Source organism: Camelus ferus, chromosome 27 (assembly GCF_009834535.1).
Source record: "Camelus ferus isolate YT-003-E chromosome 27, BCGSAC_Cfer_1.0, whole genome shotgun sequence".
NCBI classification, from domain to species: domain Eukaryota; kingdom Metazoa; phylum Chordata; class Mammalia; order Artiodactyla; family Camelidae; genus Camelus; species Camelus ferus.
In genome coordinates, this window is record NC_045722.1 from 8,959,815 (window position 1) to 8,981,498 (window position 21,684).

The following is a 21,684-nucleotide window of genomic DNA, read 5'->3' on the forward strand; positions in this document are numbered from 1 at the left end:
CTGTGCTATACAGCAGGACCGTGTTATTTATCTATTTTATGTATAGTAGTTTTTATCTGCCAATCCAAACTCCCAGTTTATCCCTCCCCAAGGCCTAGCCTCTGATGCGGGTTAACTGACCCCTGGAGAGAGACAGACTCAGGTGTCGCACATGCATGGACAGCTCTAAGCCCTTCAGTACAACGAGCCCATTGGGGAAGGACTCTAGCATCCATCGCGGTTCTCTTCCAATCAACGCAGCAAGTGTGATGCTGTCAGGTGCTCAGAAAATGTTGATTGAAATATCTTGGACTTCCTCTTTCAGCTTTAGAGAATGTCTTCTGGCTGTTTCTAATGAACTTGGAATGAGAAGTTCCCTCCTCTTTCAAGAGAATGAAGAGAGACACACACACAAGATGAACAGCAGACAGAAAGAGACGCAGCAACTGCAGAGATGACGAGGTGGGTGCTTGATTCATTACTTGACGTATTTAGTATTTATTTGGCCCCACGAGGCAGAGGCTACAGACCAGCTACATGGGCATTTCTGGGAATTGGTTAAAAACACAAATTTCAGGGTCTCACTCCAGACTTCCTGAATCCCAATCTCTTCTGTTTAGGCCCAGGAATCTTCATTTTAACAGCTCTCCAGGGGATTCCTATGCACACTAAAATCTGAGACCACTGCAGGGGAGGACATAATGGAGCACGAGAAGAACTCTGCAGAAAATCAACCGAACAGAAGGTTGGCTGAGGCCTGAGCATGACAGTGGAAGGGGCTGGTTCAGATTCTTATCACAGTTTTTCTCCCACATGCTTAGGAGCCCAGGAGGGGGAACGGACATCCTCTCCTCTGCATCTCTACCCCAATAAAAAGATAAAAACATAAGAGTGGGAAATTGTCACGCTGTGCAAATTACCTTCTATGGCAGGCTTTTAAAATTAGGTATATTATGTCTTGCAAATTCATTTTCACTTATTTTGAAGTGAGCTTGAGCCAGCCATTTCTAGAAGCAGAATGTTAAATGCAGCAAATGCAGATGCGCTGACACAACTGCAGTCAGGGGACCCTGCGTTCTGTGCCTGCACAGTCTCCATCATCCCAAACCGCGCCGGCAAATCATCAGTGAATTGCTAAAGTCAGAGGCAAGTAGAAAATGCACTGGACGCGTTGCTATATCATGAAACCTGTTTGTGCCAAATGAGAAACCCGGTCAATACTAAGTCTCTAAAATGGTCTTTAATTCTTCCAAAAAAGAACAGGCATGGCTAATTGTATTTCCAAATCAGGTAAATGTTATAATGTGCTGGTTATAAATCACTATTCTGTAACAGAAAAATAGTCGTTAAAAAGCTTCCAGGTTAAAAAAAAAAAATCAGCTGATGGGCTGACTACAAAAGTCAACTTAAAGGTGAAACAAGATTCCATTAGTGTGGAAGAAACAAAGAGAGGCGGCCTGAACTTGCACTTGCTGTGAATAATGGAGGCACGGTGGTCACTCCTGGTCGCATGATTCTTTTCTGCTCCTGGAGTTGTATTCTGCAATGAACTGGGATGAGGTGAAGCTATTTTTCAAAAAGCTTTGATGAAGTCTCTACTGTTCTAATGGGGTATAGCTATTATGAAATCCTAACTGTTGATTATTTTGCAGAAAGGTAATTATTTAGCCTTTTTAGAGCAAGGGAGTGTGGGAAGGGAAAGTGGTTGGATGTGAAATTATAGAATCTCAGTGCTTAAAGTGGCCGCATTTCAGCTAGCTCAGTCTTCACTCTACAAATGAGGCGGCTGAGACTCAGGGAGAGGTGGTGGCTCACCCAAGGTCGTAAGGCGTCAAAGTGAGGAAGCCATGATCTCCATCGGTCCAGTACAGGCTCCCCCATCAGTACCTTCACAGTTACACATTGAAGATGTTTAATTTCAGGGTCGGAGCACACTGCCGCCTTATTCTGCAGAATCCCCAGCTACCCAGAAGACAATCTTCCAGATACATGAATCTAACCCTGTGGAAGGCCCAGATTTTGAAACACTTTGGGGATGAGAATATTTCTGAAATAAGATGACCTCCTGTACCACCTTCCAAAACAGAGAGTATAAAGCATGACGTTTAGTAGGCGGAATGATGGCCCCGCAAAGATGTCTCCATCCTACTGTGTCACTGTTGCAGATGTCTGCAGATGTGATTAAGTTAAGGATCTTGAGATGGGAGATGATTCCGGATTATCTGGATGGGCCCTAAATGTAATAGCAAGAGTTCTTTTTTTTTTTAACTTTTAAAAAATTGACGTATAGTTGATTTACAGTGTTGTATTAGTTTCAGTTGTACAGCAGAGTGATTCAGTTATACATGTACCTATATGTCGATCCTTTTTCTTTTTCAGATTCTTTTTCAGTATAAGTTATTGTAACATATTCAGTACAGTTCCCTGTGCTATACAGTAGGTCCTTGTTGTTCATTTATTTTATATATAGTAGTGTGTGTATGTTAATTCTAAATGCTTAATTTATCCCTCCCTGCCCCTTTCCTCTTTGGTAACATACATTTGTTTTCTATGTCTGAGTCTATTTTTGTTTTGTAAACAAGTTCATTTGTATCCTTTTTTTAGATTCCACATATAAGTGATATCATATGAAATTTGTCTTCATTTGATCAACTTCAGTTAGTATGATAATCTCTAGTTCCATTCATGTTGCTGCAAATGGCATTATTTTATTCTTTTTTATGGCTAAGTAATATTCCATTGTATACATATATGTTCTTTATCCATTCATCTGTCGATGGACATGTCTTGGCTATTGTAAATAGTGCTGCTGTGAGCATTGGGGTGCATGTGTCTTATTGAATTAAGGTTCCCTCTGGAAACATGCTCAGGAATGGGATTGCTGGATCATAGGGTAAGTCTATTTTTAGTTTTCTAAGGAACCTCCTTACTGTTCTCCATAGTGACTGCACTACTTTACTTTCCCAGCAATAGGAGGGGGGCAGGAGTGTCAGAGTAGAAGGAGGAGATGAGAGGACATGACAGTGGAAGCAGAGGTCCGAGTGATATAGGGCAGAGTATCTCTAGAGGAAATTGTTTAAACTGAGACTTATAAGATAAGGAGAAGTTTACTAGGCCAAGAGGAAAGCTGCCCAGAAAATCATTAAAGTCAGAGGAAACAGCCTGTGAAAAGACCCGCTCTGGAGAAAGTGTGGGACAAATTCAAGGAACTGAAAGCCAATGATCAGCATGGTGGGACTGAAAAGAATGAGGCATCTACTGAAACAGTGGGGCCAGACCCCACGTGGCCCTCTAGACCAAGTCATAACAATGAGCTTTATTCTGAGGGCAATGGAAGACCAGTGGCTGGTTTTAAACAGGAAAGTATTCTCAACAGATTTGCATTTTGGAGTGGTCAGTTTGACACTGGTGAAGGGTAGATTAAAGGGGGGCAGGAGAGGAAATGCGGAAACCATCCAGAAGCGTGAGAATGGTCCCTACTTCAGTAAGGGTGATGGCCAGGTGGATGGAAATAAGAGGACAGATCTGACTGATCTTGGGACAACATACTCAACAGACCTGTGTGACTGATTTAGATGTGGAGAATCCGGGAGAGGGTGGAATCATGGATGACTCTAAGGTTCCTGGCTGAAACAACTAGAGAGTAAGCCATTTCCAAATAGAGGGCACACTGAAAGAGAAGCAGGTGTGTCCTTTGGAAGGGGAAGACGTTAATGACAACTTTGGACTCAGTGGATTTAAAACCTCAATGCCCATCAGAATAGTAATGGATTAATAAATTCTGACAGCCTTTACAATGGAATACTCTGCAGCATTTACAAAGGAGGAACTAGATGAAAAGATACGAAATATTCTCTAGTTAAATTAAAAAAGCAAATTACAGAACAAAGCGCAAAGTGTGCTACCATTTTGGTTTTTAAGAAAATGTATGTGTGTGCACTTGATCACTTACATAAGCGTAGAAATGGAAGGATATAAAAGCAACTGTGATTATTGCAAGGGGAGATACTGGGGGCATCAGTGGGAAAAAGACTTTCTATTCATTGTACAATGTTGTGCTACTTGGATGTTTTAATATGGGTATGTATTGCCTACTTCTTTAAATTGAATTTCAAATAAATACATAAATAAATGTAAAATGCATATCTTCCTAAAAGAATGGAGGGCATGAGATAATGCCAGGAAAGCAAGCAAGAGACAAAGAAGAGACAATATGAAATAAATTAGAATTCCTGGCAAAAGCTTTTAACAGGATAAAGCAGGTTATTTTGTGCTGAAGAAGGATATTATGCAGAATTAATACATAATTATCTTGAAACTTTCCCAAATATCATCATCTAAAGCACAGGAAAATTTAAAACTTAAAAATATGAAGATAAATCACAAAGGGAGATCTAAACATACCTCTCTTTAATAGATATAGACTAAAACATACCTCTCTTTAATAGATATAGACTAAACATACCTCTCTTTAATAGATATAGACTAAAACCACAGAAGATAAAGAAATTGAATAATAAAATCTAAAGTAATATTTAACAGAAAATAATAAACTTCGTAACCCACGGTCAATTCATCCCTTTCAAATAAACATGGAACTTTTACCAAAAAAAAAAAAAAAATTATCTTCTAGAGCAAAGTGAAAACAACAATAAATTCCCCAAAGTAAAAATTATATAGGATTCATTCTTTTCCCATTAATGGAGCAAAATTAGCAACAAATTGTTGGAAAGCAATCACTCGGAAATTTGAAGTCCATCTCTGAGGGAATACCTAAACTGCAGTTACATGTTGTTTGGAAAATAACAGCAGTGACACAGGGAAATCACTACATATCAGAGCCAGTGGGGCATGGCTAAAATTGTACTCAGAATATCCACAGCCTTAATGCTTTCATTATTTAAAAGAAAGAAACAATAACAAAATGAATAAACTCAGATCAAACTCGAAAAGCTAAATGAAAGCAAGAAAATAAATCCAAGGCAACATTAACCAAGTTGTTTTTAATTCAACATGAGTGAATTCCCCAAGGTTCAGATGCAGTGCGTGCGCGCACACACACACGCATACACGTTAAAGACGGTTGGGAATGTTCCGTCCTTACATAGTTGGTAATACTTTTAATAGTATACCCTCTCTTAGTTCATCACCAATATACATTAGCATATGGAGGCTCAAAGAATGCTTACCTTTAAACATGAGACTATTTTAACTTTATTTACTAGCACATTGATGTCATCTTACCTTGGAGGTAAAATTGGGATAATTTTTATGAAGATAAAGTTGTTAATAAATATCTAAAGGCATAGAATTTAATGGATAATTTGACTTCAGGGTAAATATCCTAAAGAAATAATCCTAGAGATGTGCAAAGACCTAGATAAAAGGATTTTCACAAGAATTACTCTAATAGTGAACTTCGGAAAACTGTGAATGTGCGACGCTGGGAGAGCGATGCCTGATTTCTAGATCAGTCGGACAGCAGCAGCATCCTCTGCAGGCATTTAAATTCATGCTGAGGATTTAATTACGGTTTGGTGGGAAAAGCAGCTTATAAACACAATGTATAGAGTCCTAATTTTGTAAAATGCCTTGGCTCCTTTAAAAAAATAAAACGTCCATGAGTAAGATTCACAGATTTCCAAAGTCATCCAGAATATTAGGAGAATGAGTTCCCACTTCCAATTCTATTTAGCTGCATGACTTGGGAAAAGTTATTTTTCCCTCTGAATCTGTCGCCTCATCTGAGGGGGTTGATTTAAAGTATCCCTTCCAGGTCTAAAATACTATGATTCTTTTATTCTATGCATTCAAATTGATAAAGTCATTTTAGGTACATCCTGTAAGTTCAGATCTAAGTACTTATATTTTGTGAATGACTATTTTGGGCAAATCGATATTGTAGAGACAAGACCAAAGGCTCTGATATAATTCTCCTAACCAAGGTATATTAATAATCAGTTTACATAAACAAACTTTCATCTTATAGCAAAGGCAGAAGGCAAAGAGTGTTCATCCATTAAACCACCTACAGTTTCAGAAATTTTATTTTGCAGATAAAGCCAAGACAAAACATGACTTCTGGTTATTTCACATCCTAGTTTTAATAACTCTGTTTCGTTCCTCAACTTTCGGGTTATTTTAATTCAGACAACATCTAATTATTACAGCTTTCCTATATCCATGGTATGTTAATTAAGTGATCTGTGCAGCCATCTTTTCCCTTCAAAAATGAATTGTTATCATTTTCTAAGAATAAGCATTTCTAGACTTTTAATTAAAGCTCCCAAGATGCAAAACATATTTTGATTCTTTTTCTTTTATAGTTTTCCTCTCTTTTTTTCCCCTTCATGCTCTTACTTCTTAGCTCAAGATTCAATTTTCAGTTTCCAGGGTCTCAACTTAACATTCTACAGTGGGTAGATAATTTCCCCTTGAGTTTGTAAGTGCAAGGCAAATTACCCTGTATTTCAGGCAATGGAGATGTTATTTTTTCTGGGCTGGCTAACTACTTGTGGGGAATTGGGAGTCAGCAGGCCTGGCTCCAGTCCCTGCCCTGTAGCATGTGACTGCGTGCAGGTCCCTCCCCGTCCTAGGTCTCCATGTGCTCATCTGTTACGCAACCCAGAAAGGAAGTGGAGGGGAGGGAGCTTCTTCCAGGGATTGTGAGCTGCGACAGCTTTCAAGAGCCAAGCATCACACAATGAATGAAGTGGCCAGGTGAGCACCAGGGCCAGATGGAAGCGTTCATATCCCATCCTTAAGCTCAGCTATAACTCAGCTTCAGCCCCCACATCCAATGTCGTATCTGTTATTTTTTCCCCCAGGGACACTAGAAATGTGGGGTCTTATGTGAAATCCCCCAAATATTAAAGGTTGGCTACTCACTCCGTATTTTAGCATGGTGTAGCCAGACGCAAATGTCTACAGCCCAAATACTTTCTGTAGGACAACTGTTTGCCACTTCTGATCTGGAAGAAGAGGAGGCCCCTTCTAGTGAGAAGATGCTCTCTCCCTGGACTTGCTCACGTGGTGGTACACCTTTCATCACCATCAACAACAAACAGGCGTGGCGCAGCCTCTGTAAACAGAGCACAGGCTTGTCACTGGCGATGTAACCCAAGCACGTACCTCCACCGAAGCCCTAATGGACATGGATACGGAAAAATTCATCCTTTAAGTCCAACTTGCATGTCTCCTCCTTTCTGAAGATGTCCCTGACTCATGCCCCCACCCTGACCCAACCTCAAGTGGAAGGAATGCCTCTTCCTTTTACCTGCTTAGAGCACCTGGCACGAGACTCTTTCAGAACTTATTACACCTTATTATTTATTTCAGTGTCTATTGTCATCAACAGGCTGTGAGCTCACTGAGGGCAAGAGCATGGCTTTTTCTTTTTATATCCCCAGCATTTCATTTAGGACCTGCTACACTCTTTGCAAACAAATCCACTGGCCAGGTAGGAAAGCAGAGCACACGTGGTCTGGGCTGGGTGCCCAATACACAGAGCATCCATGGGGAAATGCAGATTTCAGGGGAAGATCCGCCCCTAGAGCTGGAAGAAGAAAGAGTGGTTTTGTGGAAGAGACGCAGGTAAGCACACTCCTTAAGCTGAATCCGAGGGGGAGGTCCCCGAAGGGAAGGGGGCTCTCCTCTCCCGGGCGTGCACCCCCAGCCAGAGTTTGGCAGGACCGATGTCATGTGGTAGCTTTAACCCAGATGCAGCCAGTTCCCTTTTTCTTCAGAACATGAGTCTCACATTCTACAGTTTATAGAAAGTGTAAAACACTCCAGAACATTCCTGTGAAATCACAGGAGGCGCCGACTCTCAGGACCACCTCCTCTGGGTTTCAGCTGCGCATGCAGTGTTTATGTTTGTCACCACACTGACCCAGACATGACACGAGCTCCTCCCCTCACGCCCTCCCCACCCCTCCACAGGACCGCAGCGGCCTCACGCAGGCAGGAGTCAACGTGGCGAAAGTGTAAGGGTCTGAGAGGGGGACTGATGAAGTGCTCAGGTGATGGTGACAGAAGCGGCCCCAGGTCCCACCCTCAGCCTTCCTGCTGGCCCCTCCTCCTCTGAAAGGCTTTGTTCTTCTGCAGCCAGTCAAGCCCACACGTGCACAAAAGCCATGCCCAACTCTAGCAACTTTCCCTATGGCACAGGGAGTTACCGCACTCCTAAATGGGGGCCTCCATCCCCCAACTCTTTATTCTCCTCCCGCCACGCCCGTCCCCCCGCCCCCACCCAGAACCAGGATCCGATGTCTCAGATCCAGTCTTTTCACCTCGGCTTCCTTGTGATGCCTGAGCCCCTGCCTGTTCCCACCGCACACGGGGTCCCTCCACCCTGCCCCTGGCTTGTCACAGACTGTTCCAAACCAAGGCCGCTTCCTCCAGAAGAAGGCTTCTGCCGCCTGGGTTCTCTCTCGCTGAGTTACAGCCCCTACAGGAAATCTGACCACTGGCTCAGGCAAGAGCCCATCCAGGGGACAGTCAGCCCAGTCCTTGTCTTATAAAATTCAGGATGGCAAAGGTAGGCTGGAGTTCATGGGCAACTTGGCAGAAGACACCAAATTGCAGGATTCAAGGTCTCTCTCTGAGTTTTCCTGAGATGCTTGGAGGTGTGACAGTGAGACCATGAAATCACCTCTTTTCTTGGATCTGTTTGTTTTCCTGAGACTGGATTGGGAAGAAGGGAATGAGATTCCCTGAGACTGATTCAGAGAAGGGAAGACTTGAGGGGATTGAGAATGAACTTGGCTTTCCTTCTGACGTTTCTACGGGAATGAACATTAAATCTAAAATTAGGCATTGGCTGATCAGAAGCAGCATTCCTTCAGCCCCAGGCCCAAATAAGACCCAAGTGGCAGTCCTTGAAGGGTGGGGGCAGGTGTGAGGGGCCTCCCTGCAAAGGATGGTTCACTTTGCACTGAAGACCAAGCAAGGGATCTTTCCTCTGAGCCTCATGTTGCAACATCAACTTTTGCATTAGCCACTCCAATTCGTTTTTGTTTTAATCCATTTTCTAAGCTAATGCAGTGTTTTCAATACGATCCCACAGTGTCTTGGCATAGAAACGACCATGATGTCATATTCGAACTATTCATTATGATTCTAATATGTGAGGGGAAATGGCCAGCTCTTTTCTGGCTCCGTGTGTGATGGCAGTATGAACATTCTCTATCCAGTTAAGAGTAAATCAAGATGAAAAAGACCTATAATTTCCCAAAGAGGGCTGCAGCAGACAGCACACATAAATTAGGAGTTGCTTACTCGGAGGATGTATAAACTGGGTAATTATTTTTAGGAGTAGATAACTGTGATCAGACCAAAGAGCTCTATTGATAGAAAAAAGGGAAGGGAAGAGGGACAGGGAAAGAGACCAAGAAAGAAGGCAAATGAATACATCTCAGATGTGGACTTCTGCATTTCTCCTCAGAAGTGAGGGAGGGTCAAGGGGAGCCAGAGGAATGGACAAACAGGGATATCTTCCACGTGGGCTCCTTCTGTCCCCAGAGTCGCAGACAGTTAGTTCTGGAAGGAACTGAAGGCCAGGGATGGGAGTTAACTTGGCCGAATCTCTCAAATGAGTTACACCAGAATAAGGATGAGGAAGTGCATTTTCCAGCCTTCAGTGGTCAACTGTTTACCTTCCACCTGGGTCCTCAGAGCTGCGTGTTTCAGGAGTGTGAGCCACTGGGGTTTGCCTAAGTAGCTTTTCCTGTAGCTTAACTAAGAGATCTGCCTATTGGAGACCTGCTCGGACTCTGGCTTTTGGCCAAGGCTTAAAACAGCCCGGGAGGGGATTTCCCATTGGGAGCAGGGAGGGGGCGGGAAGGGTCCCAGGATGCAGGGTCAGAAGGTCAGGATCCTAGCTTAGACCTCCCTGCCCATCGTTCAGGGAGCCTTGGTCTCCTTGTCAAGATGCACGAGCGGAGCCTGTCTCACGGTCAAGTGGGGATCAAGCCAGATGAAGAAGGAAGAAAAGTGTGACACAACGTGTGGTGCTGGCATGTCACTGTTGTGATGGAGAACGTGATGGGGGAGGTCTGTCTTCCAAAAGAGCGCAGGGGTCCTAGACTTGGGCTTCGGGGTCATTTGTGTGCTCCGCTTGGCAGCCAAGGAAAGAAGGAGGTCAGGACACCAGATGCTTCCCCAGAAGAAAGATGGAGGACCCAGGAGCATGGCTGGATGGATAAGCCTGCTGAGGTCATATTCTCAGGTGGGGTGCTGGAATCTTCCCTGAGGTGGCTCCTCCACAGCCAGCGTCGGGGCATGTCAACTTCCCGAAACCAGACACACAGCGGAAACACAGCTCTCTTCCTTTCAAAATCACAAACGGCAAACTCACGGAGAGTCAACTTTTACCTTGCAAGTCCCAACTCAATAGGTCTAAAAAGCCAACTTACTTTTTTCAGGGCTGGAACAGGCCGGGGTCTCCCTAACGGGGCCCCTGTTGAAATAGTTGGCTGGCATTTTGGCCCCTGTTGTCCAAAAAGGACAGGGCTTTAACGACCAGCATCCCGCCCAGAGAGCTGAGCGGCTCAGACTCTGGAGACTGGATGGGCTGAGAAGGTGGATGAGTCACGTTCCTCATCCTGTGGGAACTCAGGGGGTGAGCTCGTCTAAGGGAGGGAAGGCCAACTTCCCTCCACCCTGCAGATTGCTCCCCTTCCCTCCTTGCATTTCCTCTTGCGTTTATAATTGAATTTGCACATGTGATGTGACTTCTCTGAAAAACGGTTGGAGCACTGGGCCAGTCTCACCAGACCATTCCCTTCAACTGCGTTTACCGTGGGGGTCCCTCAGGCCCCAAACCGTGCGCCGTGAAAGGGCTCAGTCAGCGGGGTAGGCGTGGTCGCCTGGAGCACCTGACTGGCTTCGCTTGGCAGCCGGTTCGCTTTTACGGATGGAGGCTCCCAAGAACCAGCTGGGAGCCTTCTGCGTCCAGATCCTGCAAGAGTCCCAAGGCAGAACTTGTATCAAACTCTCGGCAAAGGGCCAAGAGGAATGTATTGGGAATGACTCCGGTTAGAGGCTTCTTCTCTTGCTTCCTTGCTCTGTGGACATGAGCTGTCTCAGCTGGGGAAGCCCCTCTCTTTTCTGGGCTCTGTAAGTTAGGACAGGACTAGATGAGCTCTCAGCATCTCCCATCTCCAACGTTCTACCTGGACCTGCGATGTGCTGATACGGGGTGTTACTAGACAATTTGAAGAGACTCAGCATGCTGGGTACATCCATTTGTAGCGGCACAGAGCCACATCTCCGACATTTAAAAAAATATCAATGTGAAACCCCAGATTCAAAATCCTAGGAATAAGTCATGGTTGGGAGCCGAAGTCCAAAGTCAGGGGTTGGAGGTTCCGCTTCACTATTGAGCACAGGGCCCCTTGTTTATTTTATGGAACAAATATTTATGTAACATCTACTATCGCCAGACATTGTTCCAAGTGCTTTACAGATATTAACTCCCTTAGTCCTGGTTACAACCCTGTGAGGAAGGCACTAGTACCATGTCCATTTTACTGATGAGAAAACAGAGGCACAAAGAATAAACTTGCCCGAGATCAGGCTGCTAATAGATAAGGGCTGGTCAATGTATTTGCTCAGACTTGAATATGACCAACGCATGGGGTGGGGGGGGCGGGAGGAGAAGAGAGTGCTGGGAATCAGGCCCAGGCTTTTTGACCCTCAAGCTCGCACTTTATCTACTTCCAGAGCATTTCTCATAGTAATTTTTTCCCAAAGACATTAGTAGGTGCCTTGCCAACACATGAAAAGGAGATGTGTGAGGGCGGGACTTAAAGTTCAGTGGGTCCTCTTTTCAGAACCTTTACTAATAATCCTTGTGAGTCTCCCAGGGAGGTGATAAAATCTCTCCAACCTGTTTCACGAAGGGGCCCTTTTTTTTCAAGGAACATCTCAAGGGATGGAAGCGGCAACAAGCACACTTTGAAACCATCAGCAGGGTGCAGTGGAAAGTTGATAGGTATTCGTTACGCCCTCCAAATGTGATCGGCAGCTCCCTCCCCTTGCGAACCCTTCTATCACGTTATCCTCCCCTCCTGGGACATGTCAAACTTGCCACTTTGTGCAATGCATGAACACACCTGTCTCACCTCTGCTACTCGTGGGTAAGCTCTTTAAGGCAGACCCCTCTCTGGTTTATCTCTATAACCTTCTCGGTAGTGAGCACAGTGTCATGCACATATTAGACGCTCAGATGTTTTTTGAATGTATGAATGACTGTGTTAAAAATAGAAACCAGTTCCCCCTGCAAAAAAAAAAAAAAAAGAAAGAAAACAAAATTAAAACTGGCAGTGTCCATTTGGGGCTGGATTTCTATGGTGGTCGTGGTGTGAAAAATAATAAAGACCAGGAGAAAAGGCCGGTTCTCCCACGAGAGCAAGTCTGTCGGTAACAGAAAGAGAACAAAAGAAGCATCAGGATTACCTGACTTTTAAAACCAGAGGCATTGAAGATACACCTGCCTGAGCCCGATATTTTGTAAGTGGGGAAACTGGGGCCTAGAGCTACGTACTGACATCCTCCAGGACAAAAAAGTATCAATCCTCAGACTTTAGTCATGTTCTCAGTGCTGGAAATCCAAAGAATCACTCAAAGCTGACCTCCTGAAGTTTTTTTTTAAGGAAATGTCATTATAGGTAGGCAGGAAAAAATCAATTTCTTATTAGATTCCCCTCCTATTTGGAAATAGCCAGGGACAATCTAATTTGGCAGGGCCAAGGGGCAATTTTGCTGGCGGTCCTGAGCTCCCAGCAAGCCTCTCCTTCTCACATTACCCGTCTCCTATCCAGTTATGACGTCCCAAGCCTGGATCCCGGCTGCTTTATGGGAGAGTCACCCCAAAACGCTAAGCCCTGAGTTTCCATCAGTCTGTACCAAGCCCACAAAAGCATCAGGCTCATATTAGAGAAGCTGCGATTTCCGCAGCTCGCCCGTCAGTCCAGCCTACCCAATGGGTCATTTTTCATCAATCTTGGTAAGAGCTGAAGTGAAAATCATATTTTTAAATTCAAGTCTAAAATAAATCAGCAGCAGCTGACTTCCTCAGCCTAGGAGCAAAACTGCAGTCATGAAACATGGAAAGGAACAAAGACCAATGGGCCAAGGTTTTTTTTTTTTTTTTGGTTTCCTATGAACTATCAGGTTACCTCTCCCCGACCTGGAGTGCTCTCGGCCTTCGCTGGAAGAAACCTCAATCAGATATGGGCAGGGAGGGAGAGCTGCTGCTGAAATTCAGGGCCTCGTCTAAATCCCACACACGAGTGAGCCCAGAGGACAGTCCTCTTCAAGTTCTTCTAAGGTCAAGAGTATTTGTCTGCAGACATAAATGCCTGCTGAGAACACACGACAAACAAATGGAAGTTCCCACATGCTGTTCTTTGGAAAGAGTTGTGACCGGTGCACTAGCTCTGTCAGATTTAACCAGATACTCCAGCACCTACTGAATAATTCGTTCACACTCTCACTGCCCAATGGAGGGTTCCGTGTGGGGATTTGGGACGGAAATAGAGAGAAAGGATGCAAGAGAAAAAAATCTAGATCTTTGTAAACAAGGATAAATGGCAAATAGAATTCCTAATGGCTCATATACATGAGGGGCAATCTTTGCATTTTATTCAATGCTTTTATTTTATCATTTTTATTGACATATAGTCGGTTTACAATGTTGTGCTAATTTCTGTGTACAGCATAGTGATTCAATTACACATACATATATATATTCCTTTTCATATTCTTTTTCATTATAGGCTATTACAAGGTATTGAGTATAGTTTCTTGTAAATATTTTTATTTATATTAAAGAGTTTTATTCATTGTAATTTATTTGATCCTCACAATGTAGAAGAGTTGCCCCCCGTATAGACGCTGAGGCTCAGAGAAGTTAAAGAAACCACCCAAATTACACAGAGGCCGAAGGAGTCAGGCTTAGGACAAGGCTGGACTTCTTCCTCTGTCCAATGCCCGTCAATATTGGGTAAATTCTCTTGTAGGTTTATCGCTTCTCGATGGTGTTGATTAGGTTCTGCCAATCTTAAACATGCTATTCCATGTCCTGTTGCAGAGACGATTCCATCCTCAGAGGAGCTCTGCCTGGTTTCCACGGAAACCTGCCCTCAGTGTGGGCGTGGCTGCCAGGTGCTCGGTGCCTGCAGACCGGGGTATAACCAGGGGATGCGAGCTGGCGGGTCCCTCGGCACATGCTGCCCTTCAGACTCATTGTAAACAAGTCTATTTTAAGAGCAGAGCATGGCTATTATTAACTTCAATTGCTGTGTCCAGAAATGGTATCAAAAGTCAGAGAAGAAACAGCAACACGCAGTTTAATCGTTTCCGTATTAATTTTTAATGATTATCAACCAGCATTTAATTTATCGTGACCTTCTCTCAGGCTAAATGGGAAAACAGCCTTCCAGGGCAGCGCCCGTTTGGGGCATACACACAGCTCTGGCTCTCGTTCTGTGTGTCCACATCTGCCATCTGCTGCTCAGCACTGTTCCAGGTGTTAAAAGCCTTCTGCCCACCCACTGCCTCAGCACAACCCACCTCCTGAGCCAGTCTTGACTGAAGAGAGTGTGTTTGGGAGCCTTGCTGTCTCCTTGGATGTGGTCTGCCAAGAGTTGCCCCGCAGAGGATCTGTGCATGCACACACATGCACATGCACACACACACACACAAACTCTCTCTCCACAGAAGAAGTGGGGCCGGAATATAAGAAGGATCATCTAGGACACAAAAATAGGACCCATTTCCTTCCCCAGGATGAGGGTAGAACTCTGAATGGAAGGAGTGAAGCAATTCTAAAGGGACCTGGACAGAGGCTGTTTTTCCCTCTACTTCCACTAGGCTGGAAAGCCTGGGGTTAGCTCAGCTTTTGATTGACAGCTGCCCGTAGGTGATTATTATTACAACCACATTTAATAGAATGTAAGACACTACAGGTTGAAAGAAATATCATTATTTTATGTATCATTTAAAGAAAAAAATTCACTTCCAACTAAGTTGTGACACGCCTTCAGTTGTAAGAGACATCCCAATATCAGAAATGTTGAAATGTAAAAACAAGTCTTAGGAAAGGTAACATAGTCTATGTTTACTTTGTGGATGGGAGGGAGAGGGAGGAGGCTCAGAGAGGGCAACTGGTTTGCCCAAGGTCACACAGCTAGTACGTGATGTAGATCCAATTGTATCTGACTCCAAAGTTGACATTCTTTCTACCAAATACCTCTGTCTTCTACCCGCTGAACTCAACCTTTCAGACCATAAGGCCATTCAGAACTAACCAGAGTCCTTAGGACATTGTGCATTAAAGAGCTGATTGCCAACACAGGGACCAGCAGCGTGACAAGGCCACTGTCCCCAGACCTGGCCTGGGTTTACCCCTCCTAACTGCCTTTTTCGCTGAACTCTCACTACGCTAATGCCTGAAACTACCAGACATGACAGCAGCAGATGCTCTAAAGCAAGGATGCAGAGAGATGCTGGGAGGCGTCTGTTTCTATTTTTCTAACACAGCAGATCAGGACTGTCAATAGATGAGTGCTACTGATATTCGGAGCTTGGTAACTCTTTGTTGAGGGGCTGCCCTGTGCCTTGTAGGATGGATAGCAACATTCCTGCCCTCTGCCCACCAGATGTCAGTAGCACTGTCCAAGTGGTGACAATGTAAACATGTCTTCAGACATGATCCAATGTCCCCTGGGAGGGTCGGGGTGGGGGGATCGTCCCCAGTTAAGAACCATCACTATAAAACTTATAGCCTCTTTTCAACTTAAAATATTTTTTTCAAGTTATCTCTTTAGCACCCTCATCAGCTCTCAGAGGACTACCTCGCTTCTGGCCCCATCACGAATAGGAAAAAGAAAGGAAGGGAAAACAGATTCCAAATGTGCTCTAAAGTCCATGGTGATTAAGTTTCCAGGAAGACAGGACAAGGGCGGTGTTAAGGGAGGGTTCCTCTCTCTGCCCATCGAGAGTTTTGTCAGCAACACATCATTTGGTGTGTTCGTCAGTCATAACCCGCTTCTGGAGGGCTGACCTGCAGTATCCCTGCTTGACCCTAGAAGCTTCCAATGACAGCCTACCTACCACTTACTTACTGAGCATAATTGTTGCAAAGGTGACGAGGCGCACATAACCAAGTTTTAAAGTGAAAGAAAGATTCTCCACCTGGGTAATATCCCGCTTACGTAGATTTGAGTTCAAATACGTCTCTTCCTCTCCACCTCCACTTTAGTCACTCAACTAGTCTAAACTGTGGCTGAATCTAAATTAAAATCAGAGTCTAGTGGCTTGCCTTGGAATCCAGGGAGTTAATTCTCTTAGGATAGGCTGTGAGATACCAGCTGAGTTCTCATTTTCTTCCTTTCAAGCAAATCCCTGAACCATGGATTTAAGAATAAGTCTAAATAGTCTTTGGACAATTTTAATAATTATTAGTTTGTATTATCTTTCCCGTCAACTGCCTGGAAGCACATGGTGTCTTATTGTAAGTCTGTAGTAAGGCTAAACTAGCCCACGAGACACTGGAGATGAAAATACAGCCAGAAAAACAGCAGCTTACCCTGGTTTGCATATGTTTTTGTATTTTTTCCATGGCTATGCAAATGAATCCACAAAATTATAAAGAAACTGCAGCTGAGGTCCAGGAAACTAAGAAAATAAATATGTAGTCATTGAAAAGAGTGTTTCTATTAAACAGAAAAAAAATAAATTCTTGACCCATTTATTCCTTTATTCACTCACTCATTTATTATTCATTATAAAAATATTTATTAAGCTGCTACTTTGGGCCGGACTGGGACAGGGGAGATAATGGAAGCAGTTCAGACAGGACCTCGGGAAGCCTGTGCTAAGCTGGGGAAACAGACAAATAAGAAGCACCACTGAGCAGAGTGACTTTTGTGATGTGGAAAATACAGGCAGTAGGTGTGAAAAGAGGCAGCAGTCCCGTCCGGGGGAAGTGAGGGGCAGCAGGAAGATGCCGCGAAGGCAGTGAGCTTTAGGTTGAAACTGGAAGTGAGATTAACTCCTACCATCACAGCTAAACAATCAGGAGCAACTGAAGTGTTCCAGGCAGAGAGGACCCCAAACCATTGATCGCTGGAAGCTGACAGGAGCTGAGCTACCTCCCAGCATATTATCTTCACTTTAAATACAGGAAACCTGAGGTTGGGAGCAGACATTGCCCTGCTCAGAACCAGAAGAGCTCGAACCTAACTATTCGGTTCAGCTCTCTTGACTCGCCCTCCAGGGTTTACACACCAAGCTTCCACACGGCCAGAATGACTGGCCAGCCGATTCATGTATTCTTACTTTCATTCAACAACAGAAGATGACTCCTGTGTGTTTTTGATGCTAAAAGCATGGATCAGTCATAGACTCTGCCTTCAAGGACCTTGTACCAAATCATTATAATAAAAGATAGAAATTTCTAAGTGCAAAAAAAAAAAAAGAGTGCAACACCAAATGCTGGTGAGGATGTGGAGAAACAGGAACCCTCATTTGTTGCTGGTGGGAGTGCAACATGGTGCAGCCACTTTGGAAGACAGTTTGGCAGTTTTTTATAAAACTAAGCATAGCCTTACCATATGCTCCAGCAGCTGCTCCTTGGTATCTGCCCACAGGAGCTGAACACTTACGTCCACACGAAAACCTGCATGTGGATGTTTACAACAGCTTTATTCATTCGCCAAAACTTGAAACAACCAAGATGTTTATCAATAGGTGAATGGATAAATAAACTGGTACATCTGGCGAATGGAATATTATTCAGCACTGAAAAGAAATGAGTATCAAGCCACAAAAAGACATGGAGGAAAATTAAATGCATAATCCTAAATGAAAAAGGCCAGTCTGGAAAGGCTACGTGCGGTATGATTCCACCTCTGTGACATTCTGGCAAAGACAAACTCTGGAGACAGTACAAAGATCAGTAGTTGCCAGGAGGGCAAATGAGTAAATGGAACACAGGATACTTAGGACAGTGAAATTATTCTGTATGATACTTTAACGGTAGACACATGTTGTTACACATTTGTCCAAACTCTCAGAATGTACAACACCAAGAGTGAACCCTAGTGTAAACTGTGGAGTTTGGGTGATAAGGATGTGTCAGAGTAAGCCCATCAGTTGTAACAGAAGTACCGCCCTGTCCGAGATGCTGATAGCCGGGGAGGATGTGTATGGGGGAGGGGCAGAGCTCAATTTTGCTGTGAACCTAAAATGGCTCTAAAACATAAAGTCTATTCAATAACTAAAAAATAAAAGAGGCGTGCAAGCGTGAAGAGCCCGACATTTGAATGGTGTTGAAAGAGTGTACTAGTTAGGAGACAGTAAGCTACCGAAATAAGGAGATCCCCAAAATCAGCGGTTTAAAGAATAGTAAAACTTAGCTCTCTCTCACTGACCAGCTGCAGAGGGGCACTTCGGACAGCGCCTCCCCAGGCTGTTTCCCTCATGCACATGGTCCAAGGTGGGTGGAGCAGCCCAGGATCCAGCTGGTAAAAGAGGAAAGAGGGCTCCCTCTGTCTCAGCCCCTCCCTCTGGAAGTGAAGCATCACCTCCACTCACAGGCCACTGGAGGGAGCAGAGCAAAGTGGCCTTACCTCCCTGCCGGAGGCTCCGGGAAATGCAGTCACGGACCCAGTTACATATCTGCTACTGTGGAAAAAGGGGAAAATGGAATTCTGAGGACAGTTTGCAATCTCCAGCAGCAGTGGGGACCATCTTGCTTGTATCTGGTTGATTCTCTCTAAGGGCTCCTTCCCGTTCCCCGTAAATACCCTTGACTTTTCCCCGTGCCCAGAAAAAGCACACCTTCCTTCAGTCTCATCTCCTCCCTTCCCTGTAGCTACTTCTCCATGTCCTCTCTTCTATCAAAATTCTTAAAAGAGAAGTGCACACATACTACATGCTCCTGCTCACCTCGCCTTCACTACCGGACTCTCTGCGGTCTAGACTAACCCTGCCATTTCCTGACTGTCACGTCTAACCGTCACTCATGTCACCTCCCCGCAGCATCTATCAGTAATATCAGTAATAACGGCTGATAACCACCCATCGCACACAGCGTGCTGGTCCCGGCGCTAAGTGCTTCGTCTGTGCATTTCAGTTAATGTTTCCCCAGCTATGAATCAAACTCGGTCTTTCTTTCCAAGCTCTAGACTAGTATAAAGGCAAGTAGCCCCAGATCCATCCTGAGCAAAACAGAGCTCATGAGCAGAATTCCTCTGTGGGTGTCTCCTCCCGCCCCTCCAGGTCCACTTGTCGGCCTGCCACCCTGCTCTGTGCTCCGAGAGGCTGACCCGGGTGGACTGACTCAGTGGGCTCCCTTGCTCCCGGCTTCCAGCTGTGCTTGGCCAGCTGAGTCCCCTGGCAGAAAATTGGAAAGACAGCAGCCTGGATTGGCTGTGTAGAGCAGCCTGTGTCCCCCTCCTGAAGGTCACAGCTCCTGTTGGGCCGCCCTCACACTGCAGCTCTCCCTGGACCCGGATTCCAGTGACTTCTCCCTTCCACCTTCAGGCCGGAGGAGGTCACAGCCCCACTGTCCCAGCCCCAGGGCAGGGCATCGTCTCCGGGCCTTTCCCTACGCTTTTCACGTAGCCTCCCTGTTAAGGTCTTCTCAGCACTCACAGTGGGCATCGCCATCTTTTCCAGCCAGAATGAAGCCCGGTGCCGGGCCCTCTCCTTTCTCTATTTCAGTTAACAGAGTTGCGACCACATCACCGCCTACAGTGGAAACTAAGAGTGACCCTCAACACCTTCACCCTCCCTCCTTACCCCCAGGAAGTGCAGGCCACCTGCCTTCAGGAACAGCCCCTCAATCCACTCCCTCTCCTGAATTCCTGTTCTCACTCAGCGCCTCGCCCCATCTCTCAGCTCCCCTCCTCACTTAAGCCTGGTCGTATTTCTAAAATGACCCTTTGACCATTTCCGTCCCCTCTGTAAACACTTCTCCACAGTCTGCGGAGTTGAAAGAAAAGGAACAATTTACACAAGGGTTTGTGTAAAGGCAAGTCTCCTTGGAACCTGTCAACAAATAGTTGGGTGAAGCTTAGTTTCTACACCAGCATGTGTTCACCCATCTCCATCCCAGAGTAGGGTACCAACAGTGATGTCTCACTAAATGTCTTGACATCATTAAATAGTTATTCAGGCTTTTAATATCAAGCCAGGCAACCTGGATCTCTGACACCCAGGCCAAAGAAGAACAACAGCCACAAAGCAGATGATTACATCTTTGCCAGGCGTGTGCGAGAAAAATAAAGGACCAATCTAAACTAGCGGAGAAACAGTCGCGTCCTACCAGTCAAATAAAAGCACACCTACTTCTCCTGAGGAAGTAAGTGACAACTGCCGTTAAGCAACGCAGCAAAGGGTCCAGTCATTCTATTTGACTTTGCTTGCTGTGCAGGTTTCATTTTTGGTAATTTTGGTGCATCCACCCCCCCACCCCCACCCCAGATGGATAATGGATGCAGGGGGAAAAAAAAAAACAAGCCCAGTGCAGATGCTGGTGGCCACCGGGCCCTGCAAACAGGGTGTGAGGCCACGGGCTGCAGCTCCGCAGCGGGACAGAACGGCCCCAGCCAATTGGAAGGCAGGAGCCCCGGCGGCTTTGTTCGCGGCACGGCAAACAGAGCCGAAGGTTTTAATTCCCTGGGAGCCAGACCCTTTCATGAGAGCGCCTCGCATCATTTCTTATTTGGGAAAGGTTTAAAGAGATTTGTGCTGGAGTATTTAATCCAAAACACTGGAACTGTCCCAGCCCTGGGTAGAGAGATTAGGGGACAGTTGACTTCACCCATTGATATTCAAAATAGAAGGTCGCGCGTCCTCAGAGTCTTCAAAAGGGGCAGGGAGACTGGAGAGTGACAGAGCCCAGCACCAGCTGGGCGGGGGCACGGGTCTTGCTCTCTCAAAACCTTCCGGAGTTTCTGTAGCTATTGGCGAGCTAGCTCCCCGCTGAATGGAGGACTCTCCCGAGCCTTTGGATGCCCAGGACTTTGCAAAATCAACCACAGACTTGATTGCTTCCAAGAAAGGAGCTCTAACTTCTCTCTCTCTCCCCCCTCCCTCTCTCTCCATCACTCTCAGTTACCTTTCCTGTTCTGTTTCACTGGATTTTCATGCCACAGACTAGGAATGTTTGCACTTGGCAGTGAGCCCACAGTCATAAAATCCAAGAAGGGTTGTTTATTTATAAGAATTCCGCAGTTAGGGTAAGTTCAATAGAATGTTTCAATTTAAAGTAAGCAAGAAGCATCGGGTAATCCATCACCGGTTTATATTTTCCATTGAGAGAACAGCATTTATCACTATCTGCAAATAGCCACACGCTCCTTCTCAGCCTTTTGCCAAGTCAAATACCAGGCCAGTGAATTTTAGACAACCCTGTGAGGAGGTGAATATATCAATCAAATCTCGGGGTTTTGGAGACAACATGCAGAGAGCCACAGGAGATGCCCACAGAACTTGGAAAGAGGTGACCCCTGATATCCAAAGTTAGAAAGATTGACTCACCATGCTTTTTGTTTAGCCTCAAATAGAAGCAACTCACTGCAAAAGACAGTGTGTAAGGAGTAGTGAACGAGACCTAGGAACACTCAAGTCCAAGCAGTGATCTTGGAGGGCGGTGTCAAGGAGGCAGGGCTGGGGAGTGATGAATATCAA